The sequence below is a fragment of the Mycteria americana genome, chromosome 4 (assembly GCF_035582795.1).
Source record: "Mycteria americana isolate JAX WOST 10 ecotype Jacksonville Zoo and Gardens chromosome 4, USCA_MyAme_1.0, whole genome shotgun sequence".
NCBI classification, from domain to species: domain Eukaryota; kingdom Metazoa; phylum Chordata; class Aves; order Ciconiiformes; family Ciconiidae; genus Mycteria; species Mycteria americana.
The window spans coordinates 82,088,740-82,109,531 of NC_134368.1; positions in this window are offsets into that span (position 1 = coordinate 82,088,740).

The following is a 20,792-nucleotide window of genomic DNA, read 5'->3' on the forward strand; positions in this document are numbered from 1 at the left end:
GAATCATAAGCTCTGAAGAGATCTTTCTGACCCTCTAAAACAAAACCAAATATTTGAGAACCCACAGCACAATGAGGTTAAGTAAGGTGGGAGCCCTCCTCCTTGTGCTTGAGAAACATGCCTGTTAAGGTTATTTCTCTTTAATGAACCAGCCTAGGATGACTCATCTTTCATCTTAAGTGCATTAATGCAAGCCCCTGTACCCTAGGATTCTTATGTTGGGTACAAGGCATGAGTACTTTTTGAGAAAGAGATGAACCACGGCCAGGACTGACAGAGTACCTGGGACTGTAGGCTAAGCTCTTTATGTCTCATTCCTCCACCTTAAAAATGTTCTATTATTCTTGAAGGAATAAAGTGAACATCAAGAAAGCTTGCCAGAATTTCTTCTGGATAGATCAATCACTTTCTTTGACCTTATGGCCAGAAAGACCACAGATATTTTCTTATATGCTATATCTATGAATAAAGATTACAGGTGCCAAGCCACATTTGTAGATTACCCAAAGCACATGCTTTGCAAGAGTTCTAAGTGTTGTGTTCTGGCTCTCTAATACGCAACAGGAAATGAAAGCAGAAATACCCACCAAAGACAATGTTAAGAAATGTACTGTCACTTACAAGACAAAAAACCTTGAAACATGCACCTGTCATTTTATACTTGACAACGGCAAACTGAGAGCTCAAGGTGAGGTGAAAAGCCTCATATTGAGAAAAATATCCTCCCTTCAGCATTTACATTAAAATGCTCTTCAAGTTTCACTAAGCTAAACAAAATTGAGAAAACGGTACGTTATTTCAATAGCATCACTCTTCTGAGAAGCTGCTGCAGTGGGCGGAGTGAACCTAAAGGCTTCTTATGCCAGAGGGCACAGCAGCAGCCAGAGGAATTCAGTGGTACTGGGGCAGAAAGGAACAATATATATTGGAAAACACACAGACGGACCTGCCTCTAGAGAGCCCGAGTACAAACAAAGCTTCTTGGTCTGCTGGCAGGAACTCCTGTCACAGGTAGCCAGGGTACCACATAGCCCACATAGCCCTCTGCTGGGGTGAATCCCCATCCTGCAGCCCATGGAGGACCTCAGCCAGGCACCCTACCCTGCCCCTTGCACCTCACTTCCTTAATTTAACCCATGGTTTCAAAATCTTCACACATACAAAATTTCTTTTAGTGTCTGCTTGCTGTTCACAGGTTAAAACTATTTTTATAGGTATGTATGTAAGTCCAGGTTAGCAGCTACTACAAGCAAGAAAACATACTCTGTGCTGGAAGAGCAATGGTGTGTTTCTCCTCCAGCAAGACAAATAGCCAGGCTCTGCTCTAAATAATCCAGGTGTCCACCACACTATTATATGAGCACAGTTTCTAAGTAATCGTATAGAAAAGCTGTTAAGCATAATCAAATATAACTTTAATCCCATCAGATCCTCATATAATTCTCTTTAGGATTAGTTTTAGTTTTTTAAAAACATTAGATTAAGCACAGTTAGTGAAAAGGCATTAATTAGCTCCATTTGTTCATTTTATGAAGCTCTACAATGTAGCATTTTGCAAAAATGAGATACAATGAAGCATGTTGATATGCATGAATTGGTACATTAAAGATACTCCCATTGCTGCCAACACACTTTTAACCCAAACTCACTGCAATCCTAAACCAGAAGTAGCTATCAGGAGAGAAAGTTCAGTGACACTTTACCAAACTCCTCATTTAAATTTTTGTTCTTTTCCTCCTTCCTTCTCTCGCACACACTTATTTATTTACCTTCCAAAATCATGGAAACACAAGTATCTTAGAATAAGTCAGATAGATTTAAGACCTACTAAGAAGTAGTTAAGAGAAAATCTGTCCCAAATCTGCAGGTTCAGAAAATTCAGTAAGAATCTGGACATCTGAGTCCTATGATAAGTGTTGTGTTATCTTTATTAATTATTAATATTAAATATGGATTTTTTAGTAATGTGGTGTTCCTGTATAATATATAGGAATGGGCACTATAGCTCTGAAGTCTGCCTGAGGCCTCCTTCGCACCAACAGGGTTTGCCAACAACAGTATGTCAACAAACACTCCTGATAGAGATACAGTATTTTCTACCAAACTAGCTACTTTGCTGGTATAGCTTAAAAAAAGTACCTAATTTTTATGGGCACAGCTATGTCAGATGGCAGAAGGTGAAATGTGATCTCTTTGTAATAGTGTGCAAGAAAAAGCCAGTAGCGCATAGACAGTTGTACTGCGTATCTGCATCAACAAAGTGGCCTCTGCTGGTCTAACCTACGTGAGTCTACAGAACATAGGGAACTTCACAGGGAATTGGAGGAGACCGGAATCAATCTGTATTTGGGATATGGTAGGAGCACACAGGCCCTTAGTGGGAAGTAGCTGATGAACTGAATTTGATACCTTGTCCCACTGTATTACATACAGGGTACGTTGTTTTCATATCCTGATCTTAAGTCTTTTTTTGGAAGGGACAAAGTCTTTTCTCACAATACTGTATGCACATAGCAATACGAGAAAAGAAAACCATAATGCTCTGCATCAAACATAATTAATGCCCATTTAATATGGAAGTTATTATGCAGTGACAATCAATTGTTAAAAACACACATTAATTTCTGTCCCTTTCCACATGCTAATTAAATAACATCCTTTCAGAATTTGTGTTTCTATTAATCTTCTCAGTTTGAAAATCAGAACCATTCTTGCGAACATGTTAACCTCTTGCAATGGTTTTCAGATGGTCATCTCCTGAGAGGTAGGAGATGACGGATGCTAATGCACGGTGCTTTTCTGTTGTCTCTTGTCTTAACTTATTCACTTGCATGCATTTATGTGTCTTGAATCATCATGTAGTGGCATTACAATTAGGAAGGACTAAGATTCCACTGAATATAGGCTCCCATTAATTAGTTTCCTTTTTTATATGATTTCCATGTTAACTCTGCAGAGGCTCTAAAATATCATAGTCTTATTGGTTTCTATAGAGTTGGGTAAAAAAATAATTTATAGAAACACTCTATTATTTTCATGTTCCTTGTGGCAATATTAAAGGTGTACATAGAAACCATTTCTTAATATGGGATCGCAAATTAAACCGCGCTAGCAGCACTAAGTAGTAGCAAAAGCATTTGCAAATATGCATTCAGTTATAGATGCATCGTGATGCATTCGTGACTTATTTCAGTCACTTTCCATAAACATTCAAATGGACACATTTATCTTCACACAAATATGCATTGAAAAAAACAAAAAGCAATGTGAGTAATGATATGGCCATGCAGCTGCATAAGCCCTTATGTTAGATGTGTTTGTGTGTATTTTGAAAGCTTTTTGTGGGGTTATGGTTCATCTGATCACAGTAGAGAAAAAAATAGTCTGAAATTCAGAGAGCCCAAAGATAACTGATTTGTTTTAAAGCGAATAGAACACAAAAGAGTAGATTGAAAGTGGTAGTAGAGAGGTACTCTATTACTCAAATTAGTTGTAGTGGAGACTTTAGAGAGGCAGACTATAATTTGCAAAGTCAATTTGCATTGTGATCAGGATACTAGGGTACTGCAGCTAATAATGACTTCTAACATTTCTTTTGATAACGCCTGAGTTTATTTCATCCACAAGCTTGGTTTTTTATGTCATACTATCCACACATGTTTCAGATGTGACCACTCTATTTAAAATGGCTTAATAACTATATTTAATATATTTTATAGAAATTACAGACAGGTATTAGCTTTTAGCATTCCTTTAAAATGTCTATACTTCTCTTATATTTTCAGGTTGATATATTTAAAATTAACAAGACATGCATTTCCTATCAAAACTATTTAACAACAATTTTATGAGTTGTTCAGATTAATTAATCTTGTTAAACCTTTCATTAATAGTGTAGTAAATGTGTGCTGTATAATGGATGCATTTAATTCCATTTTGCTCTGTTTTTTTTTTAAACTAATCCAGTATCACCTAACATGAAGCTGACAATATTTTTGTCCAATAATTACTATCAAATGAAAATCAAATAAGATGCAAGCTTAGAACTTCATGCAGCAAAACATGTCAACACACATTTGAATTTAAGCACGCAGTTTTTTTCTGTTAAAGTCATTATGGATGCTCACATGATTAAATATAAGCAGGCCACCAAGTGGTACACTGGATCAGGGCCCAAAGATTTAAAGGAAAAATCAATCCTTTGAAAGCCACCAAGAAATCCAAGCAGGGAAAGCCAGGGCTTTCACTTACCAAGATTTAGGAGAACAGTCAAAAATGATTAAATGGAATCAATTTGCACACATTGTATGCACTGTATTCAGATCACACAAATTACTTCATATTAGCAAATCGATACTTACATTCATTGCAAGCTCTAAGACTAATTATCCCTTGCATCACTGAAAAGACTATAGAGCATTTTTATGCATTAATAATTCATATGAGGATAAAGGACTTCTCTAGGCATATAGATTAAAATAGATACTTATACCTTTGATTAATATAAAAACTAAACTAAAGAGCATTCGCTAATGTGTTTTGCAAACAGCCAAAGAAAAATTGCAGTACTGTACTTGCAGAATCCTATTCTTTTACTGAGCAGTGTGTTGTTTAGTACTTTTCCCTATAGCAATCCAATCCCATTGTAAACAATGATTACTATAAATAGATTATGTGAGCAATATTTGTTTATTTGGAAATAACCACCTGATCTACATAAAATATTTTAAAACAAAAAGACCTGGTTTTTAGGCAAATATCCAGTTGGAATAAATTGGCAACAATACCTGACAAAAATCCATCTGGATGCGGTGTGTAATATAGCGATGAGTTGGCTGGAATGAGAATTGGGAAATACAGGTTCTAAACTGGGTGCTGTCAGTGAGAATATGGCCATTAGTAATAAAATAGGTAGGTGCAAACTCATTCTGTTTGCTGGCAGAATCATCCTCAGCTGAAAACTGTGAGATTGTATTACCAGAGAGCTGAGCTAACAAGCCCACTGAGAGATAAAGCAAATTCCTGCAAGTTCAGGTCTCTGCTTATGTGGTTATTCAGCTTTCAGACCAGACCCCTCTCATCTCTCACCTCCTAAGTGAATTGGTTCTCAGTCCTGAGCAAGTCACTTCATCTTTTTGTTTCCCCTCCCACTTTCCGTACCTTACCCACTCAGAGTAAAAGCTCTGCAGAGCAATGCAGGCATGCTCTCAGATGGGACTTCTAGATGCTTCTGTAATATGAACACTAGCAATAAATCAGGAGAGGATAATGGAAGTGTCAACTGAGTCCTAAGTGTAGCAGCAGAGCTGTAATGTACTGTATTATACCCTACATGTAACACTATTCTTCAAGAAGGTCTTTGCACAGCATGGTTTATTCCACTACAATAATAAATGTATTCATGATGCATCTCCAAGTATTACCCAGCACTAAAAATGAATCACAGTAATGTTACCTTCACTTCTCTCCAACAAGAAGATAATACTTTTTGGATGTGATGCTATTCTGTATAGTTTTTGACAAACTGGAAATACTTTAATGAAGTAATAAGACTGTAGAAGGAGCATATGATTCATCTTGAGGCAGTAGTATATAAAAAGAGAAAGCTGGAATAAGTGAGGCAATTCAATTTATATCTGTTAGCTGTGCTTGTTTATATTGTTATTCCTAACTGTTCTAGATTCCAGTAGATACTTCCTTTGCAGCTCCTCCCATTCACCATGATCAATAGTTTCTAAGAGGTTCATGAGATGCTACAAGATATGTGGGAAATGTCAGCAAGTGTATGTATCACTAGCACATAGACAAATCAGACAGGAAAGGATGTGTAATTTTTAATTCTGTACTAAGGCAATGGTGCTTTTTCAAAATCTGAGATATTGCCATTGATCCTCTATCATTTCTCTCACGAACCAGTAAACATGGTTACTGGTAATCCCGTGAATGTAATTGTAAAGAGCATAAGCGAATTGTTAGCATTTTCGATTCATGCTGTTCTTTGCTACTGGATGCTTGCTCAGCCCACACTGCTCTTCATTCTATTTCGACAGGTTTGGCTGATACAATGTTTCATGATTTTGTAAATCCATCTAAGTATCAAATGTTTTCCTAAAACCTCAATAAATTCTGCCATGTAGCTGTTTCACTGTTATCTACTAATTTAGTAATGTTCAAACGAAATACATTTATCAGTCTCAGTGTCCTCTTTATGAATCAATGCCAACAGACCTCTCAGTGAATGACGTTTTGTGTCTGAATATCCTGCAGTTTTGCCAGTATTTTCTATATCTTCCCAAGAAAATTTAGTGCATTCCCTTAGTTCCCACTACTCTACAAAAACATCTTTCTCTCCCCTACTACTGATCACATCTATTAGTCCTCTTGGCAGAAGACCTTCCTTTTTCTATTACTAATAATTTTTGAATCTAATATATGATTCTTCTGAGCCTGATTCTTTGTCAGCTTTTGATCGTTCTAATTGCCTTATTATCATCTGCTCTCATACAGTGATAAAGACTTTTAATGTTTCATGTGCTAGGAACGAAAGGGAAAAAATGTGAGCAAAATCTCTCTTTGTTCCTGGAATATTACCACCTCCACAGTTCATAATCATTAGGGTGAAGAATTCATTTCGGCCCTCTGTTATGTCAAAGTTTCATCCTATCAGTGGCCCTGCTGTCTCTTTGCTATTTTGTTCGCTTCAGCAGCAAAATGAATTGATCATTGCTGCTCCTTTTGCCACCTACTATTTCATATGCTACTTTAACATCCCAGAATAATGATTTGTACTCACTTCTTTAATTTTTCTATGAACTGTATGTCTCATGCATTTTTTTTAATATAGCTTCTTGTATCTATGTATAATAAAAAAAAAAAAAGCATATCATCATTACATTTGCCCAGGGCCTGAATTTTATAATCTCAGTTTTAACATCCTTTTCTTCATTATCAGAACACGCTTTACAAAGTGGAGATTTAAAAACATGACTGAACTTCTGCAGATTTGCCCACCGTTTTGAGTTCTGTCCTTTGAGAAATTAGAAATGGTTCCAAATAATACAGTCTTTACCACCTTCCAAGATACGCTGCCTTTGAATTTCAGAATTCAGAAGCATCTACCAGAAGCTTACACCAAGTACCACCTAATTAAAAAACTTTCCAGATTATCTTCCAATAATTTTGTAGCCCAGTTAATTCAAAAGCAAATAAAATTAATCTTGCAAAATGAGACTTTTTTTTTTTCAATCAACCAAAACTGCTCATGGAAGCATACTGGTTTCAACAGATATTTTCTCCAGAAGGACTCCTCAGGTCCACAGTGGAATTAGTGCTCAAAACAAAAGGCAAAATCGGAAAGAACAGGGAGAAAGAAACACTTCTGCCCAAGTATAGTTCAAATCCCTCCATCCCCAGGAGATTATCCTAACCATAAATTAGAGAAATAGTCTGCCCAGTGAATATTTGTTTATAGTAACTAACTCCAACAGTAGGAGGAAGAACAAGATAACAGCACTGGCTTTAAAGTACTGCAGCAAGAGCGTTCACTGCTTGGCAGGAAAACTGGGTTCCGGTTATCCTTTTTGTGTGCAGTCTAGAGCAGAATTTAGAAGAAAATTGGGATCATTCTTCTTCACTGTCTGCTGTTGAAGTTTTACAAGTCTGAAGAAGGGACACAACTCCAGGTCTTTCATATTCCAGGATACGGAAGATATCTTCTGGGTATTAGCCTCTGTCACCCCTTTGTCAAGCTCCCATTTTGGATATTGTTCTACTGTATAGAAGTAAATGTGTCATATGGACAAGAGAGACTCAAATGCTACATGGTCTGGTGGCTACGGCATCCACCTAGAAGACCTAGGCTACATGGTCTGGTGGCCATGGCATCCACCTTCAAGTGTCTGTTTCTGAAAAAAGGGCAAGCAGGAATTATTTGAAACCTTTCTTCTATATTTCTGGTGGAGCAATTGTCTTAGAGAATTAGCAAGCTACTGAGTACAATGGTATAACAAGGGTATGATTTACTGGGGAAAAGAAAGGGTGGGAGGGGGAAGATTTCCAGTACATACACATACAGGAAAATGGAACAGATGTGAAATTTACAATTCATTGTTGTATGGGTAAAATATTTTCTATCCACACTCTAGTTATCGATAGTTAACTATACTAACAAGGTATACTTCCAAAACCGGTAATCTTGCATCTTTTCTTGTAGAACAAAACTGATGTACACACTTGAAACGAAAAGATTTTTTTTTTTTTTTTTTTTAGTTTCTACCGATTGTTCAGTCACATAATTATACTCGGCCCAAAAATTACAGCACATTTTGAAATTGTGTTGTCATTGTATTCTTTTTTTTAGTTCTTTTTGTTTCATCATCTGAAAGAAACAGCTTTCCTTACATTTAATTGTCTAGGTGTCTATTTGGTATACAAGCGATAACTTGAACCCCTTGTGTTCAAAAACAGCTGGTTCTGTTCACTCCATAAAGGGAATAGGAGGAGGTGAAACAGCCTCAAGTTGCGCCAGGGGAGGTTTAGATTGGATATTAGGAAAAATTTCTTCACCGAAAGGGTTGTCAAGCATTGGAACAGGCTGCCCAGGGAAGTGGTTGAGTCACCATCCCTGGAGGTATTTAAAAGACGTGTAGATGTGGCACTTAGGGACATGGTTTAGTGGTGGACTTGGCAGTGTTAGGTTTATGTTTGGACTCGATGATCTTAAGGGTCTTTTCCAACCTAAATGATTCTATGATTCTATGAAGAGTCAGTGAAATGCAAAACACTTGTTAGAGGGCTGTCCGTTACAAAAATGGAATTTCTACAGGTACTGTTATTTACATTGTAGCAAACTGTGGCTATTTGCTTCCAATTAAGAACAAAATATTCCTTCACCAATGAGAAATTACCTGAGAGAGAACGATTATACCATCCAATGCCTACAACACTAGCCTCTGAAATGTCATTGCTATACAACTTCATGTGAATGAATTAGGTAATTGCTGTTGATCCAATGTGAATGGCCTATCCATTCTGAAAACATACCAAAACCTGCATAATTAACAAAGCTTGCATACTCTTTTCCCTCATTTTTCTACTGAGAAAATTTTACAGTTCACAGCCCTGATTCTCAGAGAGACCTACAACTCATGTTCAAAGAAAAGCCTCAAAACTAAAATTCATGACCCAACAGGGCATTTGGTATCACAAGCTGAATCAGGATACAGAATTCCCTTGCCTTTGCATCTGTGAGCACATCCCCTTCAGTGACAACTTCCCCATATGTCTGGGAGTGAACTCTGGGTCAGACTGCTACAAAGAATGGGTTTCAAGGGGAGAACCAGAGTACAGCACAGCCTTGCATGCCAGCCTCTCACATTTATTTTATGAAGTGACCCACTGCAGTAAATTACACCCATCAAGAAGGATTCCAAGTAACTACTTACCAAGATGGAAAACTAAGCCAGGAACTACTCAGAAGCCCTAATTCCTGTGGATGGCCTGAAAGATAGCACAAGTTTAGCGGACACAACCTTGAACAATAAAGAAGGAATAAGGAAGAAAATTTATTCCTGTGGATTAAGGAAGAAAAGTTGTGGCTTTACAGTATGCAGCCTATTCTCTTCACTGTACATGTGTGTTTTTCTTGGTTACCTAGTGTGTTTTAGAGTCAAACTACCATATAATGGAGATTTAGGATTGTGCTCACTTGCTTTATGATCCTGCTATGTTAGTCCGACCACTAAGAAACATTTAGATTGTTGAAGGTTTTTTTAACAGACACTGCAAATGATTGATTGTATGACTTGAATACACAGAAACACTTACAGATTAGTAGAAAAAGGGTTAAACATTAGAAAGTGTTCCGGTACTGTGGGATAATTGCTGAGGTGACTTAGAAATTAGAACTTATATTCACACTTTTAGGTAAGGCACAGCATTGAAGAAGCTCCCCAGGTGGAATGCGGCTGACATGCAAGGAATCCATTCCATGGAAGTTCCCTAGGCCTGCAACCCTAGATGTTGGTAACGCCAGGGGAACTTGGTGTGCTGACTCTAAGAGGCGCTGCCCAGAGGGTGGAGCGGTGTGGAGATGCCACGGCCAGGCTCTGCAATTATATGGGAACTTAAAGGTGTCATAAAACTGATAAGCCACACATTTACTACCCTGGGCCAACAGCCTGCCATGTTTTTGACAAAATGCTGTCCTTTTGGTGAACTTTGCTCATTATAACATCATTATAATACCAAAACACACCTCCATCCCAAAAGCTACCCGCCTCCAAGGTGCGACAACCCCTCACTGAGCTTGCGCACTGAATTGTTCTAGTTTATACCTTTAAAAGCGAAGCGAGAAAACTTTATGCCAATCCTAAACAAAGGTATGTATGACTAGAGTCACTCAAGCTCCACCCGAAAGGTGAAAAATAGTATAAAATGGCTTAAGAGAAAGAGAATGTTAGGGAAGACACCGTCGTGTATCACTCTGACATTTGGGATCAGTCGACGGGCTGAGCCTCTCTTCCCCCCTATCGGGACGCCTTTGGGTAAGAGTCGAACACTTGGTTATACCAAGTGCCTCCCCAGGAAACAGAAATCTCTATATAGAGTCACTTTATTATCTTTTAAGGTGTTTGTGTCCAGCCGTGTTACTCATATTCTTGGTATTTGCATGTGCTTTGCAGACAGTGAATTTATGACTGGTAATCCAAAGAATCTGTGTGTCTGTTGCTCTAATAAACTGCACTCTTCATTAGTCTAGCCGTGGTAGTTCTCATTGAACACGACCAGACCCTTTATGTGTGGCCGTGATAGTTCATGTAACACGACTAGACTGGGGGTGTAAGCGCGTTATTAGTGAATCCGTAATCGTGAAGTTCAGTACGCTGGACACGACTGGACTTACAACGTTGTAAATTAATGTTGTCGCCTTAGCGAAAGCCTTGAGAGGGCTCTGGTTCTGATAAGTGGCTGTACACACAGTCCTTAGAAAATAAACAGTTGACCAAGTCTGAGACTAAGACTGGACCTAGCCGCACCTAGACTCCTCTCTGAGAAGGAGTTTAGAAAGCAAGGGGGTCCTGTCTGAACCTCGTGACTCAACAGGAGGGTTCCTCCCCCCGAGCCACTCCTCAGGCTCCTATTTGTATGCGACAGTAACTCTTAACGCAACAGGTACAGAGGGTAAGACAACAAACATTTTCAAATTGCAATGATGAAAAGAAATCTTTGTTGTTAAAAGCCAAAAGAAAGTAAATGCATGTGAAAATTGGAAGTTACTTTCAGCAAGTCAAAACACAAAAATTACATTGTTCTCACTAAAATTATTTTGCAGGTCCCTTTAATTAAACAGTACAGACCTGTGTGAACACTTTTAAACTGTTCTGCAACAGGTTTCTTGTGATTTAGCTTAAGTCAGTAAGAAATCTACTTAAGGTAAATCAATATAAGCCTTTTGTAAAACAATTTAGGAGTAGCTATATGAGGGCTTCAGGATTGTAACTAAATTGATTTATTTAAATGCGAGTTCAATTAAATGGGTGCAGCTTTTGTATGTGGACAAGGCCTAAAGGTGTGACATATTGTCTTGTCTGCACTGACTCCATACCTACTTTTAATGTTTATTAGATTTTTAATCTTGTTAATGTTATGGCCTTCTTCTGAAAGGGCAAAATGCCAACCTTATTTATACATATTGTGATCTATCCCTTGCTCAAGAAACTATTACCTGTTGGTAATCTTTTAAATATCTCCAATCAAATCCCAAAATAAACTTTACTGATTAAGGTGGCAATAAAACTGCTTAGTCCCCTTACCCATTAGGATAATGAGCAGCATATTGTTCAAAGGATGGATTTCTTCAAGGCTACAAGTAGAAAATAAACACCCTGACTATCACTAGCAGGCCTACTGACAGCTTTGAATACCACTAGTCATGACGAGGCATTCACTGGTGTGAACCAATAGAGCTGAGATGGGATTACAAATCAGCAGCTGTTCACTCTTACAGAGAATCACACCTGTTGGATTCTGCAGGACAAAGCATGAAAACTAATGTGTAAATGACATTGTTTTAAGATACTGTGGTATAATCAGAATGGTGATGGACCTCGGGTAGTCCAGACAATTTTCTCCCAGAATGCAGCAATGTGTAATAAACTGCTTAATACATCTAATTACACTTTCTATTAGTGTTCAGCCCCCTCAAAAACAGGGAAGAGTGTGTTATGAACTACCTACCAATTAACAGAAGCATGATGTTCTTCTGGTGCCAAAGACTCTGGATTCTGGCCCACAGACATAAGTTATCTCTAATTTTCCTTACTGGATTGTTCCGTAGCTGACTGCTTCCCAGCCCAAAGGGGAATCACTCCTTTGTAATGTCACAAGATGCGAGGTACAACTCTGAATGTTTAAAAAATAACAATCTCCTCAAAGAAAGCCTAGCTACTACTGCATTTCTGGCAAGTCTCCTGCCCTCAGTTCTCATGAATACATGGAGGGTTTTAGGATTTACCTTTAAAAGTAATACAAAATCAGAATGACTTGGAAACAGTCCTACTTTGTCCAGTCCAGTTTTACTTTGTCCATCTAAAAAGACAGACTTTGATCATGAAACTGTGACCTTCAAAACCCCTAGACCTCGAATCTGTGGAACTGTCTCTAACAGACTTTAACCAAAATGAACTGAACGTCACCAGGCACATTTGCTTGAAATTAAATGACAATGTCTTGCCATACAAGCCGATTTTTTGAAAGATTGCTGTTACATTTCCAGGTACACCATCATCATCACATTTTTCTATGCAACAGCATAGAATAATGCATAGGAATAAACATTCTTCTAACACTAGGTTAAATTCAGAGGATAAATATAAGGATATATTTTGACTAGGCAGCTGTGGTTTTGTAAGAAAACTAAAATGTCCCTCTCTTACATCTTTAATAATAGATAGCCATGGACCCATTTATGCAGCCGGAGGGGGTGTGTGTGTGTGTGTGTGTGTGTGTGGAGTGGAGATTATAACAATTAATCCATAGCTATGCCATATATTGTAAATTAACAAGTATCATCATATTTTAAGGAATATATTCTAAGTAATAACCATTTATACAGTACTGTAAATGTATGCAATACATTACAAAAACCTAAAGACATGTTCCTTTGTCCAGATTGCTTACAAGCTACCAGTTATAAATATTCTAATCAGGCTTTTATACCTCTCCTGTCAGTGTGGTACCAGAGTGCATTAAGCTACATGACTAGCATTTTTCTGTCTTTCTGTCCCCAGGTGGAAAATTGCATGTATTTAAAAATAATTAATATTTTATTTTTTATCTATGATGTGCATGCACTTTCACTAGCAAATGCAGACAGAACAATACATATCACGTCTTACTGTGTTGAATTTAAAGTACTAGACAAGACTGTTGTATTAAAATAAGTATATTTATATGCTGAACTGGTGGAGAACAACAGCTAGAAATGTCCTGAGGAATATGTTTTATACCCTTAGCAGCAAATATTTTTCATTATCCACATTCCAGAGTAACCACTGATGAACACTTTGGATGGATTTTCAGATATGCTCAGTATTGGCCTAACTTTGCTTCAACTGGAAGTTTTATCACGTAGCGTAATAGGAGCAGAGTTGGGCCACTGCTTAGTGCATCTGCAAACTCCAGACTCTGAAGACAGTGTGAGAGTGTAAGCACACCAGAGAGCTCAGGAGTCCCCGACTGGCTGCTCAGGGACCTAATTAATCTGCCCTAGTTCCCTTCCAATCTGACGTCGTTCTTTCTTTGCCTCCATATATATGAATTGCAAACTTTCTTCCTGCTACATCAACTGTAGTCAATAAAAGTTTGCCGTTTCTCATAGACAGTTACAGTTAACTTTACTACAGTAATCCTTACCACTTTCCAGTTTACAATAGGATGGAAAACAGAAAATTTCAAATACTAAAGTATTACACTGAAATTGTCGGTTTTAGAGAAGAGAAAATTTACATCACCTCCCAACACAAGGTTACACCAAAACAACATCTGTGAGCTACCCAAAGAAATTCTGTCTGTATTATGTTGTGCTATTTTGTGTATTACACTATTCATGCCACTGCTTTTTTATTACAATCCTTTACCTCTCCTTTCATTTCCAAGACATAACCATCCAGAGATTTCAAATCTCAGTCAATTGTAGAATACATATTTTAATCAGGTTTAACATTCTTCAGGAAAATGATGATACACCAAAAACCTTTTTCTACTGGTGACATGACATAAAGGGGATTTTACTAAAGATACTAGTAACTTATATTTGGAATGAATCTGTACAACTTTTTTGACACTGCAAGGAAAGCATGGAAATGCATATCCAGTTTTGAAAGATATAAAAGTCAGATCAGTTGTCAAAAACAATGGGTCCTTCCACCTATTCAGTATGCTCCTGGCATTTTCTTGGGAACCCGACTCCCAAGACAGACTACACAAGCTCAGAGGCCAGGGAGACATTATACTGTCGCATAGGAAAAAACTTCTACTCAGCTATCCTACCTCGATTTCAATAAATGCTAAATACAAAATTTATTTGTGCTTCATTTTTTACGTAGACATCTCCTTTTTCTCTTTAAAAAATAAAAAAAAAAAGATAAAAAAGTGCTTTATAGCAAAGTATCACAAACCCTGCAGCAGAAAGATGTGAAGAGCTCCATTAACAAGAAAGAGTTTTTAAAAGAGTAGTCTGAATTATGCAGCAGCCTGACATTCAGAGTGCATTACTGTACCAGCATACACCTTCTCACAGCCCCATCCCCAAAACCCAGCAGTCATTTCAAAATAATCTCTCTTGAAGCTAACTTTACTAATTTTTGTTTCCGTAGTCTAAAATGACAAAGTTTTGAACTGCATTCTTCCTTTACACACCAAGACCTGTTCACAGATTTATATTTTTCATTTGTACTCTCAAGAAGTGTGTCATTATCATTCAAATAGTTTTATTGTTACAATACTGTCACGATTAGCATTTGTAGAGAACTTCTGAGCTCAGAAAGATTGATGAAGCAGATTTTCTTATGGATGTGTGTCTTCTCTTCCCCCTATACCTATACTGCCATAAGGTCATCTCCTGTCTCATCTCTTCCCTTACCCCACTGTGCTACACACCATCTTTCTAAGCATCCCTGTGACTTTTCCACTGGACAATAGATAACATATGTAGTCACTAGAAAGTTAGTTTCATGCTGACTGACCTGCTGCCTGCGACCAAACAGAGTATATGACAGCTGAGTTGTTCCTGCCTTTCCCTCAGAGCGCAGGGAGAACAAACATTTAGTTTTCTCTCTTCTGCCCAGCTTTGAGTTTTCATAAAACTTGAAAATTCAAGATTCCTACCTTCCTTCAAATTTAGATGAAGCTGAACAGCTGGTTCAAAAGCTACTGGGAGGGATTAGCAGACAAACAATCAGACAGCTTTCACCCCTGCCCTCAAAAAAAGAAGAAAAATCAGGGCTGTTCAAAAGTTCACCAGCAAGTAAAGGCAGCAATCGTGTAACACCATTCTAGCAGAGGAAACCAGAAGAATTTCACTCTTATTCTTAGAGGCCAGAATTTTGTCAGAGTAACATAAGTATACTCAGAATTATCTCTGTTTCAAAGATCAGAGATCATCCAGTCCTGTCATTTTCCCAATACTTAATATTGCAAATATGTAACAGCAGAGAATTAGGACAGCACACTCCTCAGTGTCAAACTATTATCTTTTCAAACCAGCTATACTTATAAGTTTTAAAGCTGCATGTGTTAAATATGGATCTCGTTCTGTTAAGACATCTATTCTTGATTACAAAGTAATCAAGAAGTGAAAAGGTATGCCCAAATACAGTCCTGTTTTATTTCTAATCTCAGAAATGGATTTAAGTCCAAACATGTCTTGTTTATGTATTGAACTGAGCCAGCCAGCATATGAAAAAAAATCACGTATCTGATATCAAGATTAGGTCCAGAGCAACAGCGGGGGTGATATGGTGGTTAAGGGGGCTGACATAGAATGCAGGGACAGCCAAGCTCACCTGGGGGTTTTCTGCAAATTTCTCTCGTGTGCCTGAAGGTAAGTCACTGTGGCACAGGGCCACTGTCACGGATGGAGTGAGAGTGCACTTCACTCATAAGAGAGAAGTAAAAATATAGTTCATTGATATAGAATAGGGAGTTAACAAAGTTCAGTGCGACAACGTTTTAACAAGATTCGATGGCGAGGTACACTTGATCATTTACTGCATAGAGGACATGGTCAGACAAAACTATCAGGGAGATCCTCCCGTTGAGTCATGAGGTTCGGAAAAGGATCCCCTTGCTTTCTAGACTCCTTCTCAGGGAGGAGTGTAGGTGCAGCTGGATCCAGTCCTAGTCCCAGACTCGGTCAACGGTTTCTGTCTAAAGGATTATATGTGCACAATCAATCCTTTATATCACTTAGCTAAGATTTCAAAGTTTAGCATGCTGTTAGTCACTTACCGAGGATCTGTTGCGGCAAGGAATCTCTCAGCCTCGAGGAGTAACCTTGAGAGGCGTCCCTGCTCAAGGGGAGATCCTGGCGTGCAGCCCGCTGCCGTGCAGGAGAGCTCAAAGGGCTCTTGGGCTGCTCGCTATTTATGGGGGTAAGATGATTGACCCACAGTCATATTTGCATGCCGACCATAGATTTTAGTTTCTTCGGTAGGCGCATTGCACAGTAGCCCTAGGCTATTGTGGTGTTATCTGTCTCCTGAATCCACTTTGAGCCAATGCAGCCATTGTGACCAGATGCATCAATTACAATCACCACTGGTGGTTATCACCTAAGCAGGGTTGCAGGAGATAAAGGTCGGGGGTGGGGGAAGCACACCGTCACAGCCTCCAAGATATTTACATATCTAAACTCTGATCACCCAAGAAAGCTTGGGAGATAAACAAAGAGTACTTAAATAAAGGACACTCTAAATGTCTTTGTTGATCCAGCCTTTAAACATTTTGTGCCTCTCTAAAATATAGAAAATACTGTTTGCCTGCTGCGTAGAGGTTTTGAGAAGAAAAATAGACTCAAAAAAATCTATGTACACAAAGCACAATCATATTTTGGCAAAATCCACAACAGTAAGAATAAAAGTGATTAACTCCTTAAGAGCATGTTTTAGGTTGCTTGTAGGGTACAAAGATCTTCTAACCATGTTAACATCACTGGCCCTGATCCAAATCTGATTAAGAAAAAGGACATTTTTAACTGACCTTAAGTAAATTTGAACCTGACTGATCTTCAGTATTGGCTGGTTAACTGTATATACGTGTCTAGTCCTGCTGCTTTAACAGGGGTGTACGCATCAACTTTGTACTGAACGTGCAGCAAGACCACACTTGCTGAAATGCATCAAGCCCCAGACCTCCTTAGTGTGAGCTGCAGGGCCTTTCAGAGCTGCAGGACCTTGCAGAGTATTGGTCCTAAGCTGGAAGGTTAGTGTGCTCATCACTCTAGCAGGTACTCACTGAACTGCCTGTAAAGTATTATTAAATGTCTTACATTTGACAGCTTACTGTCAAAGACTGTTGTAGAGAAAAAAAAATCTTACAGAATCTGTAGTATATATTATTTTACAGGTACATATAAAACAATTTTAAAATAAAATAACCCAATGTTTTTCAATCATCTTCATAATCAACTTAAATATTATTTTCTTTCATATTTTGACCATACTCAATTAAAAGACAAATCAGTGCAAATACTTCAACTTTACAACATGAGTAAATTAAACTGACATTTGGTTAAAGATATGTTTTAATTCCAAAGTTATATTAAATCTGGTGGGAAATTAAGATGATATTCTAGAAATTAAATGGTCACACAAATCTATGAAGACAATACATTTGATTGCACTTCAGAGAAAATATTTAATATGGGATTTTAGATTTTTACTTATATTCACTAACCCAATAAATCCAAGACAATAAAAGTAACAAGAAAAAAAAAAAAGATTTTTTCAATGGCTACAATAGGATTCCTTTGGTGATCAGTTTGGTGATCAAATAACTACAATACTCAAAATATTTTTCCTATTTTGCCAATATACAAATACAAAGACACATAGAAATGTAAAAATCCACATTAATAAGGAGTCTCATGGACTCTTATTCAACAAACAGTTCCTATTACACTTTTAAACACAGTAGACTATTTAAAACATGTTTGGACTGGAATACTTCTATTTTAAAAGATAAAGCAGATTTTTCAACCTGAGTTCAATTCATTAGTGTATTTTTTTGAATTAGACTCCAAAAGCTACAATAATTAAAACCATATGTAGAGCAGAAATGTCTCATTTTTTATGTCATATTACTTCTTCAGCATTATTATAAGCTCAGCCTGCCTGATGTGAGTCTAATTTTCTACTCAATCTTAGGCTGAGTCCCACTGGGAAAGTGCGATATTGTGATTATTAAGAAAAGCAGAGAAAGAAGAGATTAAAGACTCCCTGCTAATGAGTAGAAGAGAAAAGAAAGAGATGTGCCAATCTACACTGTAGTACCCCTAAATTGAACTGCCAAACAATAAACAACAATAGGAAATAAACAATTCTTTGTTACAGAGAGAGACATTTTTAGATGTTCATAGATAATAAGTGCAGAATGAACAAAAATACTGATAAAAAGAGAAAATACCAAAACAGTCATATACAAATTGGAATTGATAATGTTTGACTACTTCCTTTACAGCCTTTGACAGAACAAATACAATACAGACATCCAGTATATTCATTAAATATTTGAAAAGATAGATGAATAATGAAGGTCCAGTAAGATACTGCTAGTTTTATTAATTTTATATCTACTTATATTAGCTGAATAAAATAAGGAACAGAATTCAGCTTCACTGAGAAGGAATGCAGTTTTGCTGTGGAGTGGTACCCGACAACAAAAGCATTGAACTGATCAAAAAGAGCAGCATTTTTGCAGACAAAATATTTAGAAATGACAGTTTTCCAAAGTTGTTTGATGTACTCACTGGGGTCTTTAACCTTCAGAAGCTCTCACACCCCATATATTCCCAGAATCCTAATTCCATGTAATCTAGAAAAAACACTATTACTACAAAAAAAAAAAAAGTCTTTGAAAGTTGTCTACAATGCAAATTCTTTAAAGACTGATACTACAGCATCAGGTAAAATATTTCTGTTTTCAATATTGTTGAACAGAAACCATCTTCTCATCAGGAGATCTCAACACATTTTACAAAGAAGGACAGTTTTTAGATGGAGAAAATGAGGGGAAAAAATCACTTGGAATGCCTAAAATTATCCAGTATATTAATACCGCAGAGGTGCTAGTAGTAAATATTTTCTAAAATTCACATTTTTACAAAGCAATATTTGTAAATTACCAAGAGGAACTTGATGCTACTTGACAGAGTTACCGCAAAGAATGGTGGAACTGTAGACCTAGCTACATCTGTTAGATGACTGCAAATTATCCTTAAAGTACTTTTGAGAATCTGGAAAAGAAAGAGCATTCTGACCTTGTCTCACACAAATACAGAATTATCTGCAACTCAAGGAACGTGGAATAAGCAAAAAAATACAAATTCTTCACTACGCAAACTGAAGCTAATATAGGGTGACAACATCTGCTCATGCAAAATTAGTCAGAGCAAGTGCATCACAGTCTTCCATTGTCTCTTATAGTAGCCTTGAGACTTGTTCCAACTATTGAGTAAGCGGCACAATTAAACGAGCAAAACTTGACTCTTAGCACTAAAAGAATAGAAACAAGAATATTCATGTTTAATACTAATAACACCAATTGTAAGATGAAAGAAAACCTTTGTGGTCACTTAGAATTCGTATTCCAAAAATAACGGAACCTACAAACATCTACTGAGATAAAACTAGATGCTCTACTCCCACTCAGTGTTCCTGTTTAAGCCCGTAAGGACTATACAAGTCATATTGTCCACCATATACTAGAAGCCAATCATTTCACCTTCATATTTCGTGAAGTCTGTTATGCTAGAAGCATTCCCCCATGTCTTTGTTCCCTATCTAAATGTGGTTTTCTCACTTACACCCTGTTTACCAACAATCTGTGTTGCTCTGAGTACAGTGACCTAAACTCTTTATGTTCAGATCTCTCACTCTTTGCATCATCTGCACGTTGTGTCACTAATGATGATGTTTATTCCAAGCCATTGACAAGGCGTTAAACGCTGTCTGGCCATCCCTGATTAAGACCACAGGCCTGTGCCTGCTTGATGATTACTCATCACTTGTTTAGCCACTCTTCGTTCATGCAGCATGTACTGGGACAACTGTGTTTGTTCTAGCTGCTTAATCAAAATTCATTGCCCTCCCAAGTCCTCCTTTCCCATAAAAAAGCCTCCCTACATCAATAGCTCTCTTATATCTATCAACCCAAACTGTAACCTCATCAAAAGGGTGTCATATCAGCTTTACAATATCTGTGTTCCACAAGTCTAAAAATTATTATTACCCTTATTTCATCCTTTATAACTGAGTCCTATATCAGCCATGCCATTATTTTGCCTAAGATGGATGTCAGTCTGACAGGCCTATAATTACCATTGTAACCCCTTTCACCCTTTCAAAATATTGGCTCAACAATAGATTTCTTCTCATCTTCTGGAATTTTCCAGTTCCAGTTTTATTGAAAAGCAATAGCAATGGTCCACTGAGCTCCTTAGACAGTTTTTCTATAACATTTGGACACTTACTATACAGAAATGCTGATTTTAAAAGGTCCAAGGTTACATTTTC